General features: G+C 39.8%; 1 long non-coding RNA gene across 1 annotated transcript; it reads right to left on the bottom strand.

Annotated features, from left to right (window-relative positions):
- Positions 1-13,258: 13,258 nt before the first annotated feature.
- On the bottom strand, positions 13,259-15,294 carry LOC131616884 (uncharacterized). The gene is made up of 3 exons (XR_009288296.1): positions 15,209-15,294; positions 14,951-15,109; positions 13,259-13,371 (listed from the first exon to the last, which is right to left on the bottom strand). It is a non-coding gene; the product is annotated as an uncharacterized LOC131616884 (long non-coding RNA).
- Positions 15,295-27,766: the final 12,472 nt, after the last annotated feature.

Here is a 27,766-nt window from a genome sequence, read left to right as displayed (position 1 = left end):
ATTACCCTAAATATTAACATCTTTTATAATCATACATTAATTAGTATCATAGTCATTTATTCTATTTATAAACATGCATCAAAAAAAGAGGAATGAAAGACATAATAAAAAAGAAATAAAGGTTTCAAAAAATAAACTATTTCTATCCTCTAAATCAAAAACAGTGGAATGAAACACTAAAGACACAACTCATTCTCAGCAAAATAATTAGATTTCAAATTGCATATAGAAGTAGTTAAGTTCTCATTTCTATCATCTTTAGTATATATATTACATATAATTGTATATAAATGTGTAGATGTCATCATAAATAAGTATCATACAGTGCGATTTATATATAATATAAGCAACATGCATGGTGGAAAAAAGATAACAGAGCAAGCATTTACGTTATTACACCCCATTTGAAGATTGCATATCATGATATAATTTATTTTAATGCAAGAAAGTATTACTTGTTGCAGCAGGTTGTTGTTGTTGCCATGCCGCTTCTAAAGCAATTGGGAAGATTGTTGAGAACTTGGAAGTATTATTGAAAAAAGGCATGGTTGTTACCATAGCTTAAGCAATGGTTATAATATATAGTGATTGAATAGGTAAGTTATTACAGTTTAAGCAATGTTATAATATATAGATAATATAGTGATTGAAAGTACCTATCTACATATCAGTTTGGAAGGTTCTAAAAAAAAGAAAGACAATATTACGTTTTTCCATGAAAGGTTGCCTTCAAATGTTAATTGTCCAATAGTTTCAAGAAATAAACCCAATAGTGAAACATCTTATAACATTTTCAATCATCATCATGAATTGAAACATCTTATAAAAATAATCTTACCTACTAAGCAAATTTTCCTAGTTTCACATTTATTAAGAATTTTTACTTTTGTGAGAAAATTAAGTTGGATGGACCAAATTATCCTCAGCCAGAATTAAATGTAGCATTGGATATGGTGCCCACGTTTACTTGGTAATGTGTTATTCATGATTGAATTAGCAATGGTAGCCTTTAATAGCATCATACACCTACTAATAAATCATTTTTTTATGTAACACCCCATACATAACTGACTAGTATATTATGCATGAAACGTTAAAATTGATATTGAGTACATACAAAAGCTATAGTTATAGAAAGATCCATATAAAATACAACATGAAATTCTACTAAGAAGCATAATACATGAGTCTTCAATACATCTTGCACAGCGGAATGTCAAAACCAACGAGGTCTTCGAGCCAACACCACTTCCAAGTCTTCAGTCCAAACCTGTTACTGACCGAACGCTATTAACTGCACCTGAAAAAAATATAAGTTGATTGGGGTGAGATTACTAAATCTCAGTGAGTCCTCCTATCCTATGGGTCCACTCGGTACTACAGGGTACATGCATCAACAAAACCGAATCCACCATTGATCCGGGGTTCAACCTCACATCCGGTACAAGTACGGAGCAAACAAGTGACTCGTCCACCATTAGACTTGTCTCAAACAAATACACGTAGTATAGCAAACAAGTATGCAAACCCGCATCCACATACGGGGAATCCAGAAGTGTAAACAACCCCGGCTAGGATTATGGAATAAATGCATCCTCGATGAGTAACCTCCTGCCTATTTGTCAAGGGACTTGTACAAGCACACTTCAGGATGGTTAAACGAGTCCACACAAGCCTAAATGGCCGTGCGATGACCTGGCCTAATTGGCGTCATTGTCCCGTTAACCTCCTTCACGCTAGTGAGTTACGCCGAGTACAAACCGCCACCTTGACGCCTAAGCCCATCGGGCGAAAGCCTAGTGTTAGTCTACGTGACTTCACTAGAGGTGAGTTACCTCATTATGCATTAGCCTACATGGCCGCATAACCCCACCATACCGAGCACGCAAGTGTGTTAACGCCAAGTGAGTAAAACCCCGTACGGAAACTCACGAGCACACTGCAACGGTAGCTCAGATGCACACCATATCGAACAATACACATGAACGGGTTATTCCATTGGACTACACGGTCCGGGAGGGCTCATAGACTACACGGTCAGAGCAGCGTCCCAATCTAGCCTGCCGGCCACTTCGATTCAAGCATACAGAAATATGACATAAAGTCAAGGTCACAAACAATGCAATCAATCCAATCGTTTAACCAAAACGATGGAGTCCATAGATTTTCATGTATAAAACATAATGGCATAACATTCTCAAATATGGATGTCACATTCATAGTAAGTAATAGATAATATATGCCACGCATAACATGTGAATTATTAATCGAATGATAGAGACATAAATTCTAATACTAATTCGTTGATTCACTAAGTGGGGTTCCACTATTATCAAATCAAACATTCTGGTTTGGGGACCAATTTTATTAGAAAGTACACGTCGCTAGCTTTCCAACGATATAAAGTTTGCGCAATTCTGATACCCGAGCCGAAAGTTACGAATTTCCGAAGTTTGCTGATTTTTCCCTTTTAACCCAGCGTAACGGGTTACGCCAAATCCGTAACCGGTTACGAGCACGAAAAGTAGCCCAGAAATGCATTTTCAGTAGCGTAACCGGTTACGCAAAACCCCGTAACCGATTACACTGTATCAGAAATGAATTTTCTGCATTATAAAGGTTCTAAAACAGTCCCAAACCTAAACCAATCCCAATCCAATTACCTATAACATTCCAATTACAAGTCTCATTATATTTTAGCAATCTATAGCATGCAAATGATCATAAGAACACATATTTGATCAATTAAATCACATACTACCAGCAATTATCACATAATCATGTTTTATCATCATAGATTCATGGATCATTCTCACAATTCCCTAACCCCAATTCTAACCCTTGCATGCTAATTCCCCAAGTCACTATCTAAGGACTCACCTTGGATTAATAGAGGTTGAGATCATGTTCTTGCTGCCATTGGACTATCTTCTTGACACAAACTACACCTTCAAGTTCACCAAACCCGTAACCCCTCCTTCTTCACATTCAGCATGCATGTCCCAACTTTAAACTCGTTTTTCTCCTTCAAGACAGAAGCTATAGATGCGAACCATAGATGCAAATCAAAGAGAAATTCGTTATCTTTCCAATGGGACCAGAATCGTTACGATCGGAGTTACGAGTTGAGAGATATACCTGATTTAGTGGAGCTGTATCAAGGGTTGCGAAAATGGAGATATGAAGATGATGAACTTCTTTCTTTCCATGTTCCTATGCTCTCTCTTCTTCAAAAATTATGATTTGGAATGGTTATCTCTACTAACCATACTTTAAGTCCATGCAAATATCATTTAAGGTCCAATGTGCCCTTTAACTAAGTGGTATTTACATAAATGCCACTTAGTTCAATTCCAACCAATTCCATTGCTTTCTCTTAAGACTTCTAATACAATTGTGCTTAGATGATATGGACTAAGACCAAAGTGCATTTTAATAATCAATTAACCAATTTAATGATAATTACCGGTGTCGGAGAGTCGGGGTATTACATTCTCCCCCCTTAAATAGAATTCGTCCTCGAATTCCTTCCGTTCACCATGAAAACCAACTCTTCATATCTATCCAATCAAAGGGAAGAACGTTACTCACATTCCTCTTTAGATAATCTCTCTACTCTGTTTGATGGTCATTCCATACGAAGAAACATAATCTGCCAAAACGCTTGCATCCCACTACACATGATTAGAAACCTTAACTCTCAAGCAACACGTCTAATCTGATACTTCGTCCTGACATATCTGGGGAAAGATCCTTCTAGGGTCCTTGACCTTCACTGCTCTGCACTGAATCTCCAGAACTTCAAAAACTCTAATAATCCACTCATGTCGGATATCATTCGTTTCATTCTCTGGTGTGTTCACCCTCGTTCAACAAACATTACTGATTCACTCAGCTCCTTGAATTATTTCCCACTTGAGAATTACCGCCACAACATCGCTTCTGCGATAACACTTCAAGTTATCTCCACTCGAGTCCATACAATGTCATTAGGTGATCTCCAAATTCCTCGGTCTTAACCTCTGGTTCCCAGAGTCTTAGGATGATTGTTCCAAATTTATCTTTACTTATACAACTGTCACCGTAAACCGCGAAGGTGTAATCGTCTTGCAACTATAGCCTTGACATTCGACAACTTCGAACAAGATTTTACTGATAAGAGGCTAAATTCAACAACTGACCTGTAACCATTGTACCAGTCTTCCTGTACAATCATAGTACACAAGGCATAACCACAAAGAACTTGCCCCAACTGAATGTTCTCTCTAGCCTTCAGCGTTCCGGCGGTCTGATACTCAGTCCAACCCTTGTGACTGACAAGCTAAGCTGATAACCTACGAACATCGGACCGCATGCCATCCACAAAATGTATTCCCAAGCTGGTCCATTGACAACACCTCTCAAGTTATGGTGATCCTTGAGAGACTAGAAAGAACGAAACGCTGCTTCGACAATTTCCCTTAGGAAGATACTTTCATCCCAACATAAATCATACGAATAGTCCGTCCGTTCCTACCTCGGACTTATCTGATTCTTCCTTGATCTGTTGCGCTACTCTGATCCCAACAAGTCACACACCTTGAAATCCTCTGAGTCATATTATATCCATAATTCACTTAGTTCCCATTAATACACAATAATTCCTTATCTACAGTCGTCCAATTACAACACGTGCCAGAACTCTATATACATCCATCATCGACTACTACTCTTTGAAGTTGCGTACTTTCCAGAATCAAGCTTCTACTTACTCTGTCATTCCATATAGTTCATCTACCACAACTTAGGTACACGTTTCATCCTCAGGACATTGAAACCCAAACACTCACTGACTTAGAGGTTCGCCCTTGTCACTGATTTCCACAGTGTACATCTGCTATGTTTTTCATTCCAACAAATCTTTGTTGCTCAACCGGTATATCGAATCCTTCACGACATACTGCAGTTCATGATAACTCTAGCAGTTTTACACAACTACTACCCAACCATACACCTTCATTCTCTTAGCGTAGTATCACCTCTGATAACTCGTGCGACTTACTGATATAACGATCCTCCCATAGCCACACTCCATTCACACAGTTATCTAACGTATGTTCCACCTCTGAATCAGACACTGAACTGACTTCCTCAGCGGCTGCATCCTTCATTGCAGTGCTTCTAACAGTCAGAGTGTAGCCACAATGCAAGAAATTGCACTTTACACTTCGAACATCTCTCTTATAAACTCCTTAGCAGTTCTCAAACCAAAATGTCCATGCTTTACCAAGATTAACACTTCTCCACTCAGAGTATCTAGCAATACCTTACCAGACACATCACACATCGAGCCGATCCAAGATACAACCTGCATATTCTATCACCGGTCGCCAATGGTACATGATACCCACTCAGTATGCTGACCAGGATATCATGACCACACATGAGTCTCACTCTAGACACTCATGCTTGATTTCCAACTTAACACTTCACAAAACGAGAACATCCCCAAGGTACAATCGGATACTAACTCATGCGATCACGATCACTCAGAGTCTCCATAAGTATAGTATTGGATCTTGATCCATCACATCATCGCCTGTCTAGTTATTCCTCTACTATCGAGCGCAACGTATGGATCCTTATCCCACATACCTTATGAGAGTCTGGATCTGCATCTCACAAGTGCCAATTCAGAATTCTACCTTGAGCTTCGGATCACCTTTGTCCCACACATGTCGGAAAAGATGGCTCACGCATCTTTGTGCACGATAGTGATACTGTGGCATTATACCTGTCTGGTAGTACCAACATGGTGGTCTAACTCCGAGGCCATGTATCCAGGTAAACTACCTCAGTGGCGTATAATGACCCCCACGAGTATCCTATTGTCACAACCGACAAGTGTCTGAACAGGCTTCCAATAGGCTCATCGTTCCTCAAGTCCTTCGAATCACACTCCTCAGGATGCTAAAACTTGAGAGTGCTACACACCAAGGTTTACTTACTCGGAAAGCCAACACGGCAAGCACGAAGATTTGAAGTTCAACTTCGGATCACCATGCAGTGCGCGTACCCACTCGTCCCACGCATGCATGAGATTCTAACAATAATCCAGTCCAGATAGGAATACTATGGTTCCTAACAACCAACTCAACTGTGATCATCCTACTGACGTTCCAGATAGATCTTAGTTCTTACTCGCCTGAACACTCAACGCCAAGCGTAGTTCTATGGCTTCACTCGGGGTCAGACGAACAACAACTAACAAGAACTTAGGTCACTGCATTTCACGCTTCTACATCATTTCATATTCCATCTAGCGTAGTTCTAGAACTTAAATATAAAATGATAAGAACAGAAATACATATCCTCTTCTATCGACCGGGTATTCAAGCCTCACCCAATCGTAAGCTACCACGCTCGTACATTCCACCAACATCTACTAGGTATCTACTCTCGCTTAGGGTACTTCAAGTTGGATCAGGATCTAATACTTCATCCACCCAATTATTGTCCGTACCAGCGCAATCAGAAAGGTCTAACTCTTCTGTCCGTATTTCTAGAGGCCATTCTGTGCTATCAGCTCACCCGTCACACTTAACACCGACAGCATCATCAGTACTGAATCCTACTAATTCACAGCTCAACACCTTCGGAGAATATCACTTACAAGGCTCCTACTCAATCCTATTTGGATTTCCCTTGCTATTACCAAGACTTAGAGAAAGTTTCACTCCGTCCAATCAAAATCCTAGGGGTTCTAGCTGTCTTCATCCACACCTTGGTAGTTCGGGTATTACTCCTTTGCGTCAAACGCTCCTCTTAATTCTGACAACTCCAATATTATCCACTTACAACGTCCAAACAATTCATTACTCATCTCACTCCGACAACTTAGGTTCACAACCTTGCAGGTTTACGAGTCCTCGTGGTGGCTCTGCCGTAATCCTACTGTCTCACACTCAGTCGATGAGTTGATCAAGTTCAACAACTGAATGAGATATCAGTAAAATCAGGCTGGCAACGCACACTTGAGAGGAGGAAAAAGAATTGCTAGTGATGTCTCATGGCTCGGCCGAGAATCGACCTGCTCTGATACCAACTGTAACACCCCATACATAACTGACTAGTATATTATGCATGAAACGTTAAAATTGATATTGAGTACATACAAAAGCTATAGTTATAGAAAGATCCATATAAAATACAACATGAAATTCTACTAAGAAGCATAATACATGAGTCTTCAATACATCTTGCACAGCGGAATGTCAAAACCAACGAGGTCTTCGAGCCAACACCACTTCCAAGTCTTCAGTCCAAACCTGTTACTGACCGAACGCTACTAACTGCACCTGAAAAAATATAAGTTAATTGGGGTGAGATTACTAAATCTCAGTGAGTCCTCCTATCCTATGGGTCCACTCGGTACTACAGGGTACATGCATCAACAAAACCGAATCCACCATTGATCCGGGGTTCAACCTCACATCCGGTACAAGTACGGAGCAAACAAGTGACTCGTCCACCATTAGACTTGTCTCAAACAAATACACGTAGTATAGCAAACAAGTATGCAAACCCGCATCCACATACGGGGAATCCAGAAGTGTAAACAACCCCGGCTAGGATTATGGAATAAATGCATCCTCGATGAGTAACCTCCTGCCTATTTGTCAAGGGACTTGTACAAGCACACTGCAGGATGGTTAAACGAGTCCACACAAGCCTAAATGGCCGTGCGATGACCTGGCCTAATTGGCGTCATTGTCCCGTTAACCTCCTTCACGCTAGTGAGTTACGCCGAGTACAAACCGCCACCTTGACGCCTGAGCCCATCGGGCGAAAGCCTAGTGTTAGTCTACGTGACTTCACTAGAGGTGAGTTACCTCATTATGCATTAGCCTACATGGCCGCATAACCCCACCATACCGAGCACGCAAGTGTGTTAACGCCAAGTGAGTAAAACCCCGTACGGAAACTCACGAGCACACTGCAACGGTAGCTCAGATGCACACCATATCGAACAATACACATGAACGAGTTATTCCATTGGACTACACGGTCCGGGAGGGCTCATAGACTACACGGTCAGAGCAGCGTCCCAATCTAGCCTGCCGGCCACTTCGATTCAAGCATACAGAAATATGACATAAAGTCAAGGTCACAAACAATGCAATCAATCCAATCGTTTAACCAAAACGATGGAGTCCATAGATTTTCATGTATAAAACATAATGGCATAACATTCTCAAATATGGATGTCACATTCATAGTAAGTAATAGATAATATATGCCACGCATAACATGTGAATTATTAATCGAATGATAGAGACATAAATTCTAATACTAATTCGTTGATTCACTAAGTGGGGTTCCACTATTATCAAATCAAACATTCTGGTTTGGGGACCAATTTTATTAGAAAGTACACGTCGCTAGCTTTCCAACGATATAAAGTTTGCACAATTCTGATACCCGAGCCGAAAGTTACGAATTTCCGAAGTTTGCTGATTTTTCCCTTTTAACCCAGCGTAACGGGTTACGCCAAATCCGTAACCGGTTACGAGCACGAAAAGTAGCCCAGAAATGCATTTTCAGTAGCGTAACCGGTTACGCAAAACCCCGTAACCGATTACACTGTATCAGAAATGAATTTTCTGCATTATAAAGGTTCTAAAACAGTCCCAAACCTAAACCAATCTCAATCCAATTACCTATAACATTCCAATTACAAGTCTCTTTATATTTTAGCAATCTATAGCATGCAAATGATCATAAGAACACATATTTGATCAATTAAATCACATACTACCAGCAATTATCACATAATCATGTTTTATCATCATAGATTCCTGGATCATTCTCACAATTCCCTAACCCCAATTCTAACCCTTGCAAGCTAATTCCCCAAGTCACTATCTAAGGACTCACCTTGGATTAATAGAGGTTGAGATCATGTTCTTGCTGCCATTGGACTATCTTCTTGACACAAACTACACCTTCAAGTTCACCAAACCCGTAACCCCCCCTTCTTCACATTCAGCATGCATGTCCCAACTTCAACTCGTTTTTCTCCTTCAAGACAGAAGCTATAGATGCGAACCGTAGATGCAAATCGAAGAGAAATTCGTTAGCTTTCCAATGGGACCAGAATCGTTACGATCGGAGTTACGAGTTGAGAGATATACCTGATTTAGTGGAGCTGTATCAAGGGTTGCGAAAATGGAGATATGAAGATGATGAACTTCTTTCTTTCCATGTTCCTATGCTCTCTCTTCTTCAAAAATTCTGATTTGGAATGGTTATCTCTACTAACCATACTTTAAGTCCATGCAAATATCATTTAAGGTCCAATGTGCCCTTTAACTAAGTGGTATTTACATAAATGCCACTTAGTTCAATTCCAACCAATTCCATTGCTTTCTCTTAAGACTTCTAATACAATTGTGCTTAGATGATATGGACTAAGACCAAAGTGCATTTTAATAATCAATTAACCAATTTAATGATAATTACCGGTGTCGGAGAGTCGGGGTATTACATTCTCCCCCCTTAAATAGAATTCGTCCTCGAATTCCTTCCGTTCACCATGAAAACCAACTCTTCATATCTATCCAATCAAAGGGAAGAACGTTACTCACATTCCTCTTTAGATAATCTCTCTACTCTGTTTGATGGTCATTCCATACGAAGAAACATAATCTGCCAAAACGCTTGCATCCCACTACACATGATTAGAAACCTTAACTCTCAAGCAACACGTCTAATCTGATACTTCGTCCTGACATATTTGGGGAAAGATCCTTCTAGGGTCCTTGACCTTCACTGCTCTGCACTGAATCTCCAGAACTTCAAAAACTCTAATAATCCACTCATGTCGGATATCATTCGTTTCATTCTCTGGTGTGTTCACCCTCGTTCAACAAACATTACTGATTCACTCAGCTCCTTGAATTATTTCCCACTTGAGAATTACCGCCACAACATCGCTTCTGCGATAACACTTCAAGTTATCTCCACTCGAGTCCATACAATGTCATTAGGTGATCTCCAATTCCTCGGTCTTAACCTCTGGTTCCCAGAGTCTTAGGATGATTGTTCCAAATTTATCTTTACTTATACAACTGTCACCGTAAACCGCGAAGGTGTAATCGTCTTGCAACTATAGCCTTGACATTCGACAACTTCGAACAAGATTTTACTGATAAGAGGCTAAATTCAACAACTGACCTGTAACCATTGTACCAGTCTTCCTGTACAATCATAGTACACAAGGCATAACCACAAAGAACTTGCCCCAACTGAATGTCCTCTCTAGCCTTCAGCGTTCCGGCGGTATGATACTCAGTCCAACCCTTGTGACTGACAAGCTAAGCTGATAACCTACGAACATCGGAACGCATGCCATCCACAAAATGTATTCCCAAGCTGGTCCATTGACAACACCTCTCAAGTTATGGTGATCCTTGAGAGACTAGAAAGAACGAAACGCTGCTTCGACAATTTCCCTTAGGAAGATACTTTCATCCCAACATAAATCCTACGAATAGTCCGTCCGTTCCTACCTCGGACTTATCTGATTCTTCCTTGATCTGTTGCGCTACTCTGATCCCAACAAGTCACACACCTTGAAATCCTCTGAGTCATATTATATCCATAATTCACTTAGTTCCCATTAATACACAATAATTCCTTATCTACAGTCGTCCAATTACAACACGTGCCAGAACTCTATATACATCCATCATCGACTACTACTCTTTGAAGTTGCGTACTTTCCAGAATCAAGCTTCTACTTACTCTGTCATTCCATATAGTTCATCTACCACAACTTAGGTACACGTTTCATCCTCAGGACATTGAAACCCAAACACTCACTGACTTAGAGGTTCGCCCTTGTCACTGATTTCCACAGTGTACATCTGCTATGTTTTTCATTCCAACAAATCTTTGTTGCTCAACCGGTATATCGAATCCTTCACGACATACTGCAGTTCATGATAACTCTAGCAGTTTTACACAACTACTACCCAACCATACACCTTCATTCTCTTAGCGTAGTATCACCTCTGATAACTCGTGCGACTTACTGATATAACGATCCTCCCATAGCCACACTCCATTCACACAGTTATCTAACATATGTTCCACCTCTGAATCAGACACTGAACTGACTTCCTCAGCGGCTGCATCCTTCATTGCAGTGCTTCTAACAGTCAGAGTGTAGCCACAATGCAAGAAATTGCACTTTGCACTTCGAACATCTCTCTTATAAACTCCTTAGCAGTTCTCAAACCAAAATGTCCATGCTTTACCAAGATTAACACTTCTCCACTCAGAGTATCTAGCAATACCTTACCAGACACATCACACATCGAGCCGATCCAAGATACAACCTGCATATTCTATCACCGGTCGCCAATGGTACATGATACCCACTCAGTATGCTGACCAGGATATCATGACCACACATGAGTCTCACTCTAGACACTCATGCAAGATTTCCAACTTAACACTTCACAAAACGAGAACATCCCCAAGGTACAATCGGATACTAACTCATGCGATCACGATCACTCAGAGTCTCCATAAGTATAGTATTGGATCTTGATCCATCACATCATCGCCTGTCTAGTTATTCCTCTACTATCGAGCGCAACGTATGGATCCTTATCCCACATACCTTATGAGAGTCTGGATCTGCATCTCACAAGTGCCAATTCAGAATTCTACCTTGAGCTTCGGATCACCTTTGTCCCACACATGTCGGAAAAGATGGCTCACGCATCTTTGTGCACGATAGTGATACTGTGGCATTATACCTGTCTGGTAGTACCAACATGGTGGTCTAACTCCGAGGCCATGTATCCAGGTAAACTACCTCAGTGGCGTATAATGACCCCCACGAGTATCCTATTGTCACAACCGACAAGTGTCTGAACAGGCTTCCAATAGGCTCATCGTTCCTCAAGTCCTTCGAATCACACTCCTCAGGATGCTAAAACCTGAGAGTGCTACACACCAAGGTTTACTTACTCGGAAAGCCAACACGGCAAGCACGAAGATTTGAAGTTCAACTTCGGATCACCATGCAGTGCGCGTACCCACTCGTCCCACGCATGCATGAGATTCTAACAATAATCCAGTCCAGATAGGAATACTATGGTTCCTAACAACCAACTCAACTGTGATCATCCTACTGACGTTCCAGATAGATCTTAGTTCTTACTCGCCTGAACACTCAACGCCAAGCGTAGTTCTATGGCTTCACTCGGGGTCAGACGAACAACAACTAACAAGAACTTAGGTCACTGCATTTCACGCTTCTACATCATTTCATATTCCATCTAGCGTAGTTCTAGAACTTAAATATAAAATGATAAGAACAGAAATACATATCCTCTTCTATCGACCGGGTATTCAAGCCTCACCCAATCGTAAGCTACCACGCTCGTACATTCCACCAACATCTACTAGGTATCTACTCCCGCTTAGGGTACTTCAAGTTGGATCAGGATCTAATACTTCATCCACCCAATTATTGTCCGTACCAGCGCAATCAGGAAGGTCTAACTTTTCTGTCCGCATTTCTAGAGGCCATTTTGTGCTATCAGCTCACCCGTCACACTTAACACCGACAACATCATCAGTACTGAATCCTACTAATTCACAGCTCAACACCTTCAGAGAATATCACTTACAAGGCTCCTACTCAATCCTATTTGGATTTCCCTTGCTATTACCAAGACTTAGAGAAAGTTTCACTCCGTCCAATCAAAATCCTAGGGGTTCTAGCTGTCTTCATCCACACCTTGGTAGTTCGGGTATTACTCCTTTGCGTCAAACGCTCCTCTTAATTCTGACAACTCCAATATTATCCACTTACAACGTCCAAACAATTCATTACTCATCTCACTCCGACAACTTAGGTTCACAACCTTGCAGGTTTACGAGTCCTCGTGGTGGCTCTGCCGTAATCCTACTGTCTCACACTCAGTCGATGAGTTGATCAAGTTCAACAAATGAATGAGATATCAGTAAAATCAGGCTGGCAACGCACACTTGAGAGGAGGAAAAAGAATTGCTAGTGATGTCTCATGGCTCGACCGAGAATCGACCTGCTCTGATACCAACTGTAACACCCCATACATAACTGACTAGTATATTATGCATGAAACGTTAAAATTGATATTGAGTACATACAAAAGCTATAGTTATAGATAGATCCATATAAAATACAACATGAAATTCTACTAAGAAGCATAATACATGAGTCTTCAATACATCTTGCACAGCGGAATGTCAAAACCAACGAGGTCTTCGAGCCAACACCACTTCCAAGTCTTCAGTCCAAACCTGTTACTGACCGAACGCTACTAACTGCACCTGAAAAAATATAAGTTAATTGGGGTGAGATTACTAAATCTCAGTGAGTCCTCCTATCCTATGGGTCCACTCGGTACTACAGGGTACATGCATCAACAAAACCGAATCCACCATTGATCCGGGGTTCAACCTCACATCCGGTACAAGTACGGAGCAAACAAGTGACTCGTCCACCATTAGACTTGTCTCAAACAAATACACGTAGTATAGCAAACAAGTATGCAAACCCGCATCCACATACGGGGAAACCAGAAGTGTAAACAACCCCGGCTAGGATTATGGAATAAATGCATCCTCGATGAGTAACCTCCTGCCTATTTGTCAAGGGACTTGTACAAGCACACTGCAGGATGGTTAAACGAGTCCACACAAGCCTAAATGGCCGTGTGATGACCTGGCCTAATTGGCGTCATTGTCCCGTTAACCTCCTTCACGCTAGTGAGTTACGCCGAGTACAAACCGCCACCTTGACGCCTGAGCCCATCGGGCGAAAGCCTAGTGTTAGTCTACGTGACTTCACTAGAGGTGAGTTACCTCATTATGCATTAGCCTACATGGCCGCATAACCCCACCATACCGAGCACGCAAGTGTGTTAACGCCAAGTGAGTAAAACCCCGTACGAAAACTCACGAGCACACTGCAACGGTAGCTCAGATGCACACCATATCGAACAATACACATGAACGGGTTATTCCATTGGACTACACGGTCCGGGAGGGCTCATAGACTACACGGTCAGAGCAGCGTCCCAATCTAGCCTGCCGGCCACTTCGATTCAAGCATACAGAAATATGACATAAAGTCAAGGTCACAAACAATGCAATCAATCCAATCGTTTAACCAAAACGATGGAGTCCATAGATTTTCATGTATAAAACATAATGGCATAACATTCTCAAATATGGATGTCACATTCATAGTAAGTAATAGATAATATATGCCACGCATAACATGTGAATTATTAATCGAATGATAGAGACATAAATTCTAATACTAATTCGTTGATTCACTAAGTGGGGTTCCACTATTATCAAATCAAACATTCTGGTTTGGGGACCAATTTTATTATAAAGTACACGTCGCTAGCTTTCCAACGATATAAAGTTTGCGCAATTCTGATACCCGAGCCAAAAGTTACGAATTTCCGAAGTTTGCTGATTTTTCCCTTTTAACCCAGCGTAACGGGTTACGCCAAATCTGTAACCGGTTACGAGCACGAAAAGTAGCCCAGAAATGCATTTTCAGTAGCGTAACCAGTTACGCAAAACCCCGTAACCGATTACACTGTATCAGAAATGAATTTTCTGCATTATAAAGGTTCTAAAACAGTCCCAAACCTAAACCAATCTCAATCCAATTACCTATAACATTCCAATTACAAGTCTCATTATATTTTAGCAATCTATAGCATGCAAATGATCATAAGAACACATATTTGATCAATTAAATCACATACTACCAGCAATTATCACATAATCATGTTTTATCATCATAGATTCATGGATCATTCTCACAATTCCCTAACCCCAATTCTAACCCTTGCATGCTAATTCCCCAAGTCACTATCTAAGGACTCACCTTGGATTAATAGAGGTTGAGATCATGTTCTTGCTGCCATTGGACTATCTTCTTGACACAAACTACACCTTCAAGTTCACCAAACCCGTAACCCCTCCTTCTTCACATTCAGCATGCATGTCCCAACTTCAAACTCGTTTTTCTCCTTCAAGACAGAAGCTATAGATGCGAACTATAGATGCAAATCGAAGAGAAATTCGTTATCTTTCCAATGGAACCAGAATCGTTACGATCGGAGTTACGAGTTGAGAGATATACCTGATTTAGTGGAGCTGTATCAAGGGTTGCGAAAATGGAGATATGAAGATGATGAACTTCTTTCTTTCCATGTTCCTATGCTCTCTCTTCTTCAAAAATTCTGATTTGGAATGGTTATCTCTACTAACCATACTTTAAGTCCATGCAAATATCATTTAAGGTCCAATGTGCCCTTTAACTAAGTAGTATTTACATAAATGCCACTTAGTTCAATTCCAACCAATTCCATTGCTTTCTCTTAAGACTTCTAATACAATTGTGCTTAGATGATATGGACTAAGACCAAAGTGCATTTTAATTATCAATTAACCAATTTAATGATAATTACCGGTGTCGGAGAGTCGGGGTATTACATTCTCCCCCCTTAAATAGAATTCGTCCTCGAATTCCTTCCGTTCACCATGAAAACCAACTCTTCATATCTATCCAATCAAAGGGAAGAACGTTACTCACATTCCTCTTTAGATAATCTCTCTACTCTGTTTGATGGTCATTCCATACGAAGAAACATAATCTGCCAAAACGCTTGCATCCCACTACACATGATTAGAAACCTTAACTCTCAAGCAACACGTCTAATCTGATACTTCGTCCTGACATATCTGGGGAAAGATCCTTCTAGGGTCCTTGACCTTCACTGCTCTGCACTGAATCTCCAGAACTTCAAAAACTCTAATAATCCACTCATGTCGGATATCATTCGTTTCATTCTCTGGTGTGTTCACCCTCGTTCAACAAACATTACTGATTCACTCAGCTCCTTGAATTATTTCCCACTTGAGAATTACCGCCACAACATCGCTTCTGCGATAACACTTCAAGTTATCTCCACTCGAGTCCATACAATGTCATTAGGTGATCTCCAAATTCCCCGGTCTTAACCTCTGGTTCCCAGAGTCTTAGGATGATTGTTCCAAATTTATCTTTACTTATACAACTGTCACCGTAAACCGCGAAGGTGTAATCGTCTTGCAACTATAGCCTTGACATTCGACAACTTCGAACAAGATTTTACTGATAAGAGGCTAAATTCAACAACTGACCTGTAACCATTGTACCAGTCTTCCTGTACAATCATAGTACACAAGGCATAACCACAAAGAACTTGCCCCAACTGAATGTCCTCTCTAGCCTTCAGCGTTCCGGCGGTATGATACTCAGTCCAACCCTTGTGACTGACAAGCTAAGCTGATAACCTACGAACATCGGACCGCATGCCATCCACAAAATGTATTCCCAAGCTGGTCCATTGACAACACCTCTCAAGTTATGGTGATCCTTGAGAGACTAGAAAGAACGAAACGCTGCTTCGACAATTTCCCTTAGGAAGATACTTTCATCCCAACATAAATCCTACGAATAGTCCGTCCGTTCCTACCTCGGACTTATCTGATTCTTCCTTGATCTGTTGCGCTACTCTGATCCCAACAAGTCACACACCTTGAAATCCTCTGAGTCATATTATATCCATAATTCACTTAGTTCCCATTAATACACAATAATTCCTTATCTACAGTCGTCCAATTACAACACGTGCCAGAACTCTATATACATCCATCATCGACTACTACTCTTTGAAGTTGCGTACTTTCCAGAATCAAGCTTCTACTTACTCTGTCATTCCATATAGTTCATCTACCACAACTTAGGTACACGTTTCATCCTCACGACATTGAAACCCAAACACTCACTGACTTAGAGGTTCGCCCTTGTCACTGATTTCCACAGTGTACATCTGCTATGTTTTTCATTCCAACAAATCTTTGTTGCTCAACCGGTATATCGAATCCTTCACGACATACTGCAGTTCATAATAACTCTAGCAGTTTTACACAACTACTACCCAACCATACACCTTCATTCTCTTAGCGTAGTATCACCTCTGATAACTCGTGCGACTTACTGATATAACGATCCTCCCATAGCCACACTCCATTCACACAGTTATCTAATGTATGTTCCACCTCTGAATCAGACACTGAACTGACTTCCTCAGCGGCTGCATCCTTCATTGCAGTGCTTCTAACAGTCAGAGTGTAGCCACAATGCAAGAAATTGCACTTTGCACTTTGAACATCTCTCTTATAAACTCCTTAGCAGTTCTCAAACCAAAATGTCCATGCTTTACCAAGATTAACACTTCTCCACTCAGAGTATCTAGCAATACCTTACCAGACACATCACACATCGAGCCGATCCAAGATACAACCTGCATATTCTATCACCGGTCGCCAATGGTACATGATACCCACTCACTATGCTGACCAGGATATCAGGACCACACATGAGTCTCACCCTAGACACTCATGCAAGATTTCCAACTTAACACTTCACAAAACGAGAACATCCCCAAGGTACAATCGGATACTAACTCATGCGATCACGATCACTCAGAGTCTCCATAAGTATAGTATTGGATCTTGATCCATCACATCATCGCCTGTCTATTTATTCCTTTACTATCGAGCGCAACGTATGGATCCCTATCCCACATACCTTATGAGAGTCTGGATCTGCATCTCACAAGTGCCAATTCAGAATTCTACCTTGAGCTTCGGATCACCTTTGTCCCACACATGTCGGAAAAGATGGCTCACGCATCTTTGTGCACGATAGTGATACTGTGGCATTATACCTGTCTGGTAGTACCAACATGGTGGTCTAACTCCGAGGCCATGTATCCAGGTAAACTACCTCAGTGGCGTATAATGACCCCCACGAGTATCCTATTGTCACAACCGACAAGTGTCTGAACAGGCTTCCAATAGGCTCATCGTTCCTCAAGTCCTTCGAATCACACTCCTCAGGATGCTAAAACCTGAGAGTGCTACACACCAAGGTTTACTTACTCGGAAAGCCAACACGGCAAGCACGAAGATTTGAAGTTCAACTTCGGATCACCATGCAGTGCGCGTACCCACTCGTCCCACGCATGCATGAGATTCTAACAATAATCCAGTCCAGATAGGAATACTATGGTTCCTAACAACCAACTCAACTGTGATCATCCTACTGACGTTCCAGATAGATCTTAGTTCTTACTCGCCTGAACACTCAACGCCAAGCGTAGTTCTATGGCTTCACTCGGGGTCAGACGAACAACAACTAACAAGAACTTAGGTCACTGCATTTCACGCTTCTACATCATTTCATATTCCATCTAGCGTAGTTCTAGAACTTAAATATAAAATGATAAGAACAGAAATACATATCCTCTTCTATCGACCGGGTATTCAAGCCTCACCCAATCGTAAGCTACCACGCTCGTACATTCCACCAACATCTACTAGGTATCTACTCTCGCTTAGGGTACTTCAAGTTGGATCAGGATCTAATACTTCATCCACCCAATTATTGTCCGTACCAGCGCAATCAGGAACGTCTAACTCTTCTGTCCGCATTTCCAGAGGCCATTCTGTGCTATCAGCTCACCCGTCACACTTAACACCGACATCATCATCAGTACTGAATCCTACTAATTCATAGCTCAACACCTTCAGAGAATATCACTTACAAGGCTCCTACTCAATCCTATTTGGATTTCCCTTGCTATTACCAAGACTTAGAGAAAGTTTCACTCCGTCCAATCAAAATCCTAGGGGTTCTAGCTGTCTTCATCCACACCTTGGTAGTTCGGGTATTACTCCTTTGCGTCAAACACTCCTCTTAATTCTGACAACTCCAATATTATCCACTTACAACGTCCAAACAATTCATTACTCATCTCACTCCGACAACTTAGGTTCACAACCTTGCAGGTTTACGAGTCCTCGTGGTGGCTCTGCCGTAATCCTACTGTCTCACACTCAGTCGATGAGTTGATCAAGTTCAACAACTGAATGAGATATCTGTAAAATCAGGCTGGCAACGCACACTTGATAGGAGGAAAAAGAATTGCTAGTGATGTCTCATGGCTCGGCCGAGAATCGACCTGCTCTGATACCAACTGTAACACCCCATACATAACTGACTAGTATATTATGCATGAAACGTTAAAATTGATATTGAGTACATACAAAAGCTATAGTTATAGAAAGATCCATATAAAATACAACATGAAATTCTACTAAGAAGCATAATACATGAGTCTTCAATACATCTTACACAGCGGAATGTCAAAACCAACGAGGTCTTCGAGCCAACACCACTTCCAAGTCTTCAGTCCAAACCTGTTACTGACCGAACGCTACTAACTGCACCTGAAAAAATATAAGTTGATTGGGGTGAGATTACTAAATCTCAGTGAGTCCTCCTATCCTATGGGTCCACTCGGTACTACAGGGTACATGCATCAACAAAACCGAATCCACCATTGATCCGGGGTTCAACCTCACATCCGGTACAAGTACGGAGCAAACAAGTGACTCGTCCACCATTAGACTTGTCTCAAACAAATACACGTAGTATAGCAAACAAGTATGCAAACCCGCATCCACATACGGGGAATCCAAAAGTGTAAACAACCCCGGCTAGGATTATGGAATAAATGCATCCTCGATGAGTAACCTCCTGCCTATTTGTCAAGGGACTTGTAAAAGCACACTGCAGGATGGTTAAACGATTCCACACAAGCCTAAATGGCCGTGCGATGACCTGGCCTAATTGGCGTCATTGTCCCGTTAACCTCCTTCACGCTAGTGAGTTACGCCGAGTACAAACCGCCACCTTGACGCCTGAGCCCATCGGGCGAAAGCCTAGTGTTAGTCTACGTGACTTCACTAGAGGTGAGTTACCTCATTATGCATTAGCCTACATGGCCGCATAACCCCACCATACCGAGCACGCAAGTGTGTTAACGCCAAGTGAGTAAAACCCCATACGAAAACTCACGAGCACACTGCAACGGTAGCTCAGATGCACACCATATCGAACAATACACATGAACGGGTTATTCCATTGGACTACACGGTCCGGGAGGGCTCATAGACTACACGGTCAGAGCAGCGTCCCAATCTAGCCTGCCGGCCACTTCGATTCAAGCATACAGAAATATGACATAAAGTCAAGGTCACAAACAATGCAATCAATCCAATCGTTTAACCAAAACGATGGAGTCCATAGATTTTCATGTATAAAACATAATGGCATAACATTCTCAAATATGGATGTCACATTCATAGTAAGTAATAGATAATATATGCCACGCATAACATGTGAATTATTAATCGAATGATAGAGACATAAATTCTAATACTAATTCGTTGATTCACTAAGTGGGGTTCCACTATTATCAAATTAAACATTCTGGTTTGGGGACCAATTTTATTAGAAAGTACACGTCTCTAGCTTTCCAACGATATAAAGTTTGCGCAATTCCGATACCCGAGCCGAAAGTTACGAATTTCCGAAGTTTGCTGATTTTTCCCTTTTAACCCAGCGTAACGGGTTACGCCAAATCCGTAACCGGTTACGAGCATGAAAAGTAGCCCAGAAATGCATTTTCAGTAGCGTAATCGGTTACGCAAAACCCCGTAACCGATTACACTGTATCAGAAATGAATTTTCTGCATTATAAAGGTTCTAAAACAGTCCCAAACCTAAACCAATCCCAATCCAATTACCTATAACATTCCAATTACAAGTCTCATTATATTTTAGCAATCTATAGCATGCAAATGATCATAAGAACACATATTTGATCAATTAAAACACATACTACCAGCAATTATCACATAGTCATGTTTTATCATCATAGATTCATGGATCATTCTCACAATTCCCTAACCCCAATTCTAACCCTTGCATGCTAATTCCCCAAGTCACTATCTAAGGACTCACCTTGGATTAATAAAGGTTGAGATCATGTTCTTGCTGCCATTGGACTATCTTCTTGACACAAACTACGCCTTCAAGTTCACCAAACCCGTAACCCCTCCTTCTTCATATTCAGCATGCATGTCCCAACTTCAAACTTGTTTTTCTCCTTCAAGACAGAAGCTATAGATGCGGACCATAGGTGAAAATCAAAGAGAAATTCGTTAGCTTTCCAATGAGACCAGAATCGTTACGATCGGAGTTACGAGTTGAGAGATATACCTGATTTAGTGGAGCTGTATCAAGGGTTGCAAAAATGGAGATATGAAGATGATGAACTTCTTTCTTTCCATGTTCCTATGCTCTCTCTTCTTCAAAAATTCTGATTTGGAATGGTTATCTCTACTAACCATACTTTAAGTCCATGCAAATATCATTTAAGGTCCAATGTGCCCTTTAACTAAGTGGTATTTACATAAATGCCACTTAGTTCAATTCCAACCAATTCCATTGCTTTCTCTTAAGACTTCTAATACAATTGTGCTTAGATGATATGGACTAAGACCAAAGTGCATTTTAATTATCAATTAACCAATTTAATGATAATTACCGGTGTCGGAGAGTCGTGGTATTACATTTTATATGGTCAGTACATTAAAAAAAATGTCAAGCACACTTTCTATAACTTTTAGTTTTCTTAAAATTTTTAGATGCTGATTTGAATTTTCTAAACGAAATTTTTGGTGGTAATATTTCCCGGTTTAAGTTTTACAGTTCCCTCCTTAATTTTCTACTTAACTTTCTATATATTCAAGACTAAAACTAACACTAAAAATGAATCTAGTTTTTTTTAATGTCTTAAAATGCCTCTTGATATTAATTTAAATTTGTGTTTATCATATGAAGAAGAAACAACTAATGTTGAGTTGAATGTAAATCCCTCATATGTTGATTTGAATGTGTATCCTTCAAATGAAGAAGAATCTAATATTAATTTAAATATGAATCATTCATATGAAGTAGCAGAAGAAGAATGTAGAGATGATTTGATGAATGTTGGTCTCTCATATGAAGAAGCTTTTGATGAAAATGAAGCTGGAACTCATTCTTCTATCAATCAGATAAACAACCATGTTGATATCTCTCCAAATGAGATAACAAGTAATTTTTCTACTTACTATCATGAACTATTTTTAAGAAGGCATGCTATATTATTCCATTTATTATATTTTTATGTTTCTATTTTAAATGCCTAATTTTTACTTGACATAGTACTAAGACACCATACTGATTGTTTCTTTTTCAATTTGATATAGTACTTGGCGTAGGGAGTACTAAGAAGACACCATTCTGAATTTCTATTCCTCTTATATTTTTATGTTTTTAGTTTAAATGCTGAGTTTGCTGCATATTCATTTCCATACAGTAAGCTAAAGACATGGAATTGTATTATGATTATTAAAATAGGCTAGTTGGTTTATTTTCATAGAAAAAAATTGAGTATAATTAAACTCACTTTAAATGAAGGGGTACTGGTATTGTTTTGGTTTAGACTATAAATAAAAGATTGTTAAATATCTGTAGTAATTGAGCTATTTTTAACTCACGTTAAAACAGTTGTTAATGTTTATTTTATTGATTTTTATTTATGTTTTTTTTTATTTTGTAATGATTTAATTTTTTTTATAGGAAATGTTGTTAACGAAGCACGACCATTAAAAAAACGTTCTTTTTTGGACAACACGCAGCGGAAAATTATTTTTGAAATATTGATAAATTCTTGTAGTGAAGGAAAACTTAATCGTGGAATTGTTAAAAAAGTTGCTTCCTCTTATTCAGTCTCTATAGATGTTATTTATCGGATTTGGAGACAGATTATTGAAACAGGTGATGCATGCCACAAGAAAACAAACATTTGTGGTCGTAAAAGAGTTGAGATAGACTTTGAAAAAATTCGTGATATTTCGTTACCTAAGCGTAGCACTTTTCGATCTTTAACAAAAGCTTTAGGTATTAGAAGCAAGTCAATATTGGAAAAATATGTGTCTGAAGGTGTATTGCGTAAACATTCAAGTGTGTTGAAGCCACATATGAAGGATGATAATATGAAACAACTTCTTAGATTCTGTTGAGCATGCTTGAGGAAAGTAGCATTCCTCATGATCCAATTTTTAAATCCATGCATAACATTGCGGTTTTCATTTCACAAAACCGAACCAAACTGAACCGAACTGCATATTTAACTAAACTTTTGAATTTCTATAATTAATTTATTATATTTCCAATCCAATTGTAATATTATACACTCACGTTACGTGACTCACTATTCCTTCATTCTTCCTTCCTATTCAACATTTCAACTTCATTTTGTGATTTCTCTCTCACTCATTCTAGAGAAGCATTTGGTGTATATATATGTAGTACTGATGATATTTGTGAGGGCAAGGTGTAGTTTTCATGACGTCAAAACATTGTGAATCAACTACAACCCAAATGGAATCTAAGAAACCGAGCAAATGCAACTAAGAAAAGTATCTTTGACCACAAGACATTAATAGGTCGACTCATGGATGCAATAGGTCGACCCATTGCAAGCTGATTCTGAAAGATTCCAAGTAAGGAGTGAATGCGTCGACGCATTACATGCATAGGTCGACGCATGGAACTTTGAACTTATCTCGGATATGCGCACGCTGACCCTTCAGGTCGACGCATCCAGCTTTTGAAACCTCGGATGAAAAAGGAAAATGCGTCGACGCATGGATGGAGTAGGTCGACACACAGGACTTTTGGGAAATCACGGGAATGCGCACGCCGACCCGTCAGGTCGACGCAAGTGTCACACATTCCTCTTTTTCAGGTGCAACAAACTCAATAGGTCGACCTATGCAGAGAGCAGGTCGACCTGTCGCTTATTAATCTGGTTTTTTTGCTGTGTTCAAATCGGTTTATGCATCAAGTGTGGTATAAATACTCAAGTGATCATTCATTAGCAAAACAACAAGAAACGTGAAATATAGACTCAGCTTCTTCTCATCTTCAACCTTTCGCTTATTGATCGAGAATCACACATAATCATCTTTCTCGATCGAAGTAAGGAACGTGTGTTGATAAGGTTCGACGGTAGAGTTTGTCTTGTTCGAGATTCGACGGTAGACATTCATCTTGTTCGAGTGAAGATTGTTGAGGGTGGTTCTTGTATAAAACCTTAGGGTTTTTCCTTCCTCATCAAAGATTTTGTTCGAAGGTTTTTGACGATCGATTCGCTTTGGTAATCAATTCAGCCGTGCATAAGGGTTTGAGAGATTGAAGATCTACTCAACAAACTTGCTACAACCGGAGGATTGAGAAAGGAACGATCGGGGTCTTGATCGTGAAGATCTTAGACACTGACTTGATTCGACTTGAATCAAGGGGAGGATCGAATTGTATTTCAATTTTACTGCATTATTGTAGTTGGTGATTGGTACTTTCTATCCTTGTTAAACATTTTGCAATCAAATAAAACTTTCCTAATTTCATTTGAAATTAGGGGCAGACGTACTCCTGCGAGGACGATAGAGGAACTGCCTAAACAAATATCGTGTTCCTTATCGCTTTTACTTTATCGCATTTTCACTTGTTTTCGTTTATTTCCATTATTGAACAAAAACTAAGGTTAGGTAAAATATCGATCACCAAGTGTTCGATAAAATTACTCAATCAAATTTTTGTTCATATTTTAGTGAAAACGTTCACTGTGAGTAATATACCATATAGTGTGTAATTGAGACAATCGAGATATTCGTTAAAACGTAATTCATCACTTGTCATTCTCATCCGTTTGGTTTATTGCACATATCCGGTCCCCGATAACATAATCATCTTAGACGATTAAGTGATTCAGGGAAGTCACGTTTCAAATAGCTAAAATTTTCTTAGGTCGAAAAAGGTGGTCTATTCACCCCCCTCTAGACCAGTCCTATCGTCTAACAAGTGGTATCACGAGCTCCGGTTCATTCTAGTGCTTGATATTACTTTTTAGAAAATGGAGAACGGTCAAAAAGGGGCGTATACTAAAGCGCCTATTTTCACTGGAGAAAACTATAGTTATTGGAAAGACTGTATGTGCATTCATATCAACTCCGTTGATAGAAAAATTTGGGATGTCATCGTCAATGGTCCTATGGCTATCACCATAACCAACGATGCTGGCATCACAAGACCTAAACCTCAAGCACAATGGGATGAAAAAGATGAAAAGAATTACGGGTATGATTGGAAAGCTAGAAACATGATTATAGCTTCCTTAGGGGTCGATGAGTACTTTCGTGTGTCGCATTGCCAATCGGCTAAGGCAATGTGGGATGCATTACAAGTCGCCCATGAAGGAACTAATGATGTTAAGCTAGCTAGAATCAATACTTTAACGCAAGAGTTTGATCTCTTTCATATGAAGCATGGTGAAACCATTGCGGATATGCAAAAGAGATTTTCTCACATTATAAATCGATTACACACATTGGGACATATTACTCCCAATGCCGTAGCTACTAACAAAGTTTTGAGATGTCTTAGTAGGGAATGGCAACCGAAGGTCACGGCAATAAAAGAAGCCAATGATCTCACTACATTGGATCTCACAGCCTTATTCGGAAAGCTTGAAGAACATGAGCAAGACCTCATGAACCTAAACAAGCACGAAAATAAAGAAAAGAAAGAAAAGTCAAAGGACACGGAAAAGAAGTCCATCGCTTTAAAGGCTTCAAGTTCTAAGTCATCCACCAAAGATACATGTGATAGTGAGTCTAGTGATGAAGATGAAAGTCCGGATGAAGATATGGGATTATTTGTAAGAAGGTACAACAAATATCTTCGAAAGAATGAAATTAAGCACTCGGACAACAATCTAGTTGATTATAGACGTCAATCAAAGTCTAACAAGCAAGATGAGTACAAGAAGACTAAACCTAGAGGATCTTGTTACAACTGTGGAAAACCCGGTCACTACAAACCGGATTGCCCTTCACTAAAGAAAGATAAGACCAAAAGTAAACCTCAAAAGAAGCAACCAAAAGGAAGAAGAGCCTACATCGCTTGGGAAAGTGATAGTGACTCATCTAGCAAAGAAAGCTCAAGCGATGAAGAGGAAACCGTCAACCTATGTCTCATGGCACATCAAAAGAAGAAAAAGATTGTAAGTCATGATAAATATAATAATGTTGATGCTATGTCTTATTTTGAATTAAAGCATGCCTTTGATACTTTGCATCATGAAGCTAAGGAAGCATTTCAACGCTTAGCTTCAAATAAAAGAATTTTTAAATACCTTGAGAAGAAAGTTTCCGATTCCGAAAAGGAATTAGAAACTCTCAAGGAATCTATGATCAAAAGTATCAAAGACACAAGCGTTGTTGACAAAGGTCCTTGGTTTAAGTGGGGAGGATGTGAAACTTGTCACATTTGGCAAAAAGAAGTTAGAACTATTAAAGCCAAATTAGACAAGGCCTCACAACCAAAAATCACATATGCTATTGATCGATCACACTTCAAAAACAGTATGATAAATCCATATCAACGATACACTTATGTGATAAAAGATCAATCTAGTAAATGTGATGACTACTCAAACTCAAGATGTCTATATTGTTGCAAAAGAGGACATAACATTAAAAAATGTCGCTTTAGGAGATTCTTGGTTCCCAAAGGCATTTTCAAATGGACTCCCAAGAGAAACCTTTGTTTCACTCACACACAAGGATCCAATGAAAATTGGGTACCTATTTCCCTTGTTTAAATTTGTAGGTGGAATGTCTTGAGCCATTCGAAAGAAGATGGTTTCTAGATAGCGGATGCTCAAGACATATGACGGGTGACTTATCTTTATTCTATGACTTTGTGGCTAAGAAGAAAGGATTTGTGACCTATGGTGATAACAACAAGGGAGCAATACTCGGTAAAGGTAGTGTAGGTAATCCCTCTTCTACTACTATCTCTAACGTCCTTCTAGTTGAGGGCCTTAAACACAATCTTATTAGCATCAGTCAATTATGCGACAAAGGATACTCAGTATCATTTTCTAAAGAAAGTTGCATAATTCGAAATGATGACAAGAAAGATGATGTGTTCAAAGGCCTGAGGGTAAATAATGTATACATGCTTGATCTAAATGATGTATCCTCGATTGAAGCAAAATGTCTAGCAACTATGAGTGAAGACTCATGGCTTTGGCATAGACGTTTGGCTCACGTCACCTTTGATTTGCTTAATAAAATCGTCTCAAAAGACTTAGTGTCCGGCCTACCTAAAATAAAGTTTTCCAAAGATCACCTTTGTGATGCGTGCCAAATGGGGAAGCAAACGAGGATCTCTTTTAAATCTAAAAACATTGTTTCAACTACAAGACCTCTTGAACTTCTCCATATGGACCTCTTTGGACCATCTAGAATAAAAAGTCTAGGCGGAAACCATTATGGGTATGTCATAGTTGATGACTTTTCTAGATATTGTTGGACGATTTTCTTAGCAAATAAAAGTGACACCTTCTCGGCATTTGAGAAATTTGCCAAGTTAATTCAAAATAAATTAAACACTAACATAGTATCCATCCGAAGTGATCATGGAGGTGAGTTTGAAAACCATCTCTTTGAAAAGTTTTTGTGGCAATCATGGCATTAATCATAATTTCTCCGCACCACGAACTCCCCAATAAAATGGATTTGTGGAACGTAAAAATCGTGTGTTGGAAGAACTTGGGAGAACTATGATAAATGAACATGGGCTTCCAAAATATTTTTGGGCCGATGCCATTAATACGGCTTGTTA

This window comes from Vicia villosa, linkage group LG7, assembly GCF_029867415.1.
Source record: "Vicia villosa cultivar HV-30 ecotype Madison, WI linkage group LG7, Vvil1.0, whole genome shotgun sequence".
In the NCBI taxonomy this organism is placed as follows: domain Eukaryota; kingdom Viridiplantae; phylum Streptophyta; class Magnoliopsida; order Fabales; family Fabaceae; genus Vicia; species Vicia villosa.
Note: the sequence above shows the minus strand (reverse complement) of the source record. Positions and strands in the feature narration are given on the sequence as shown.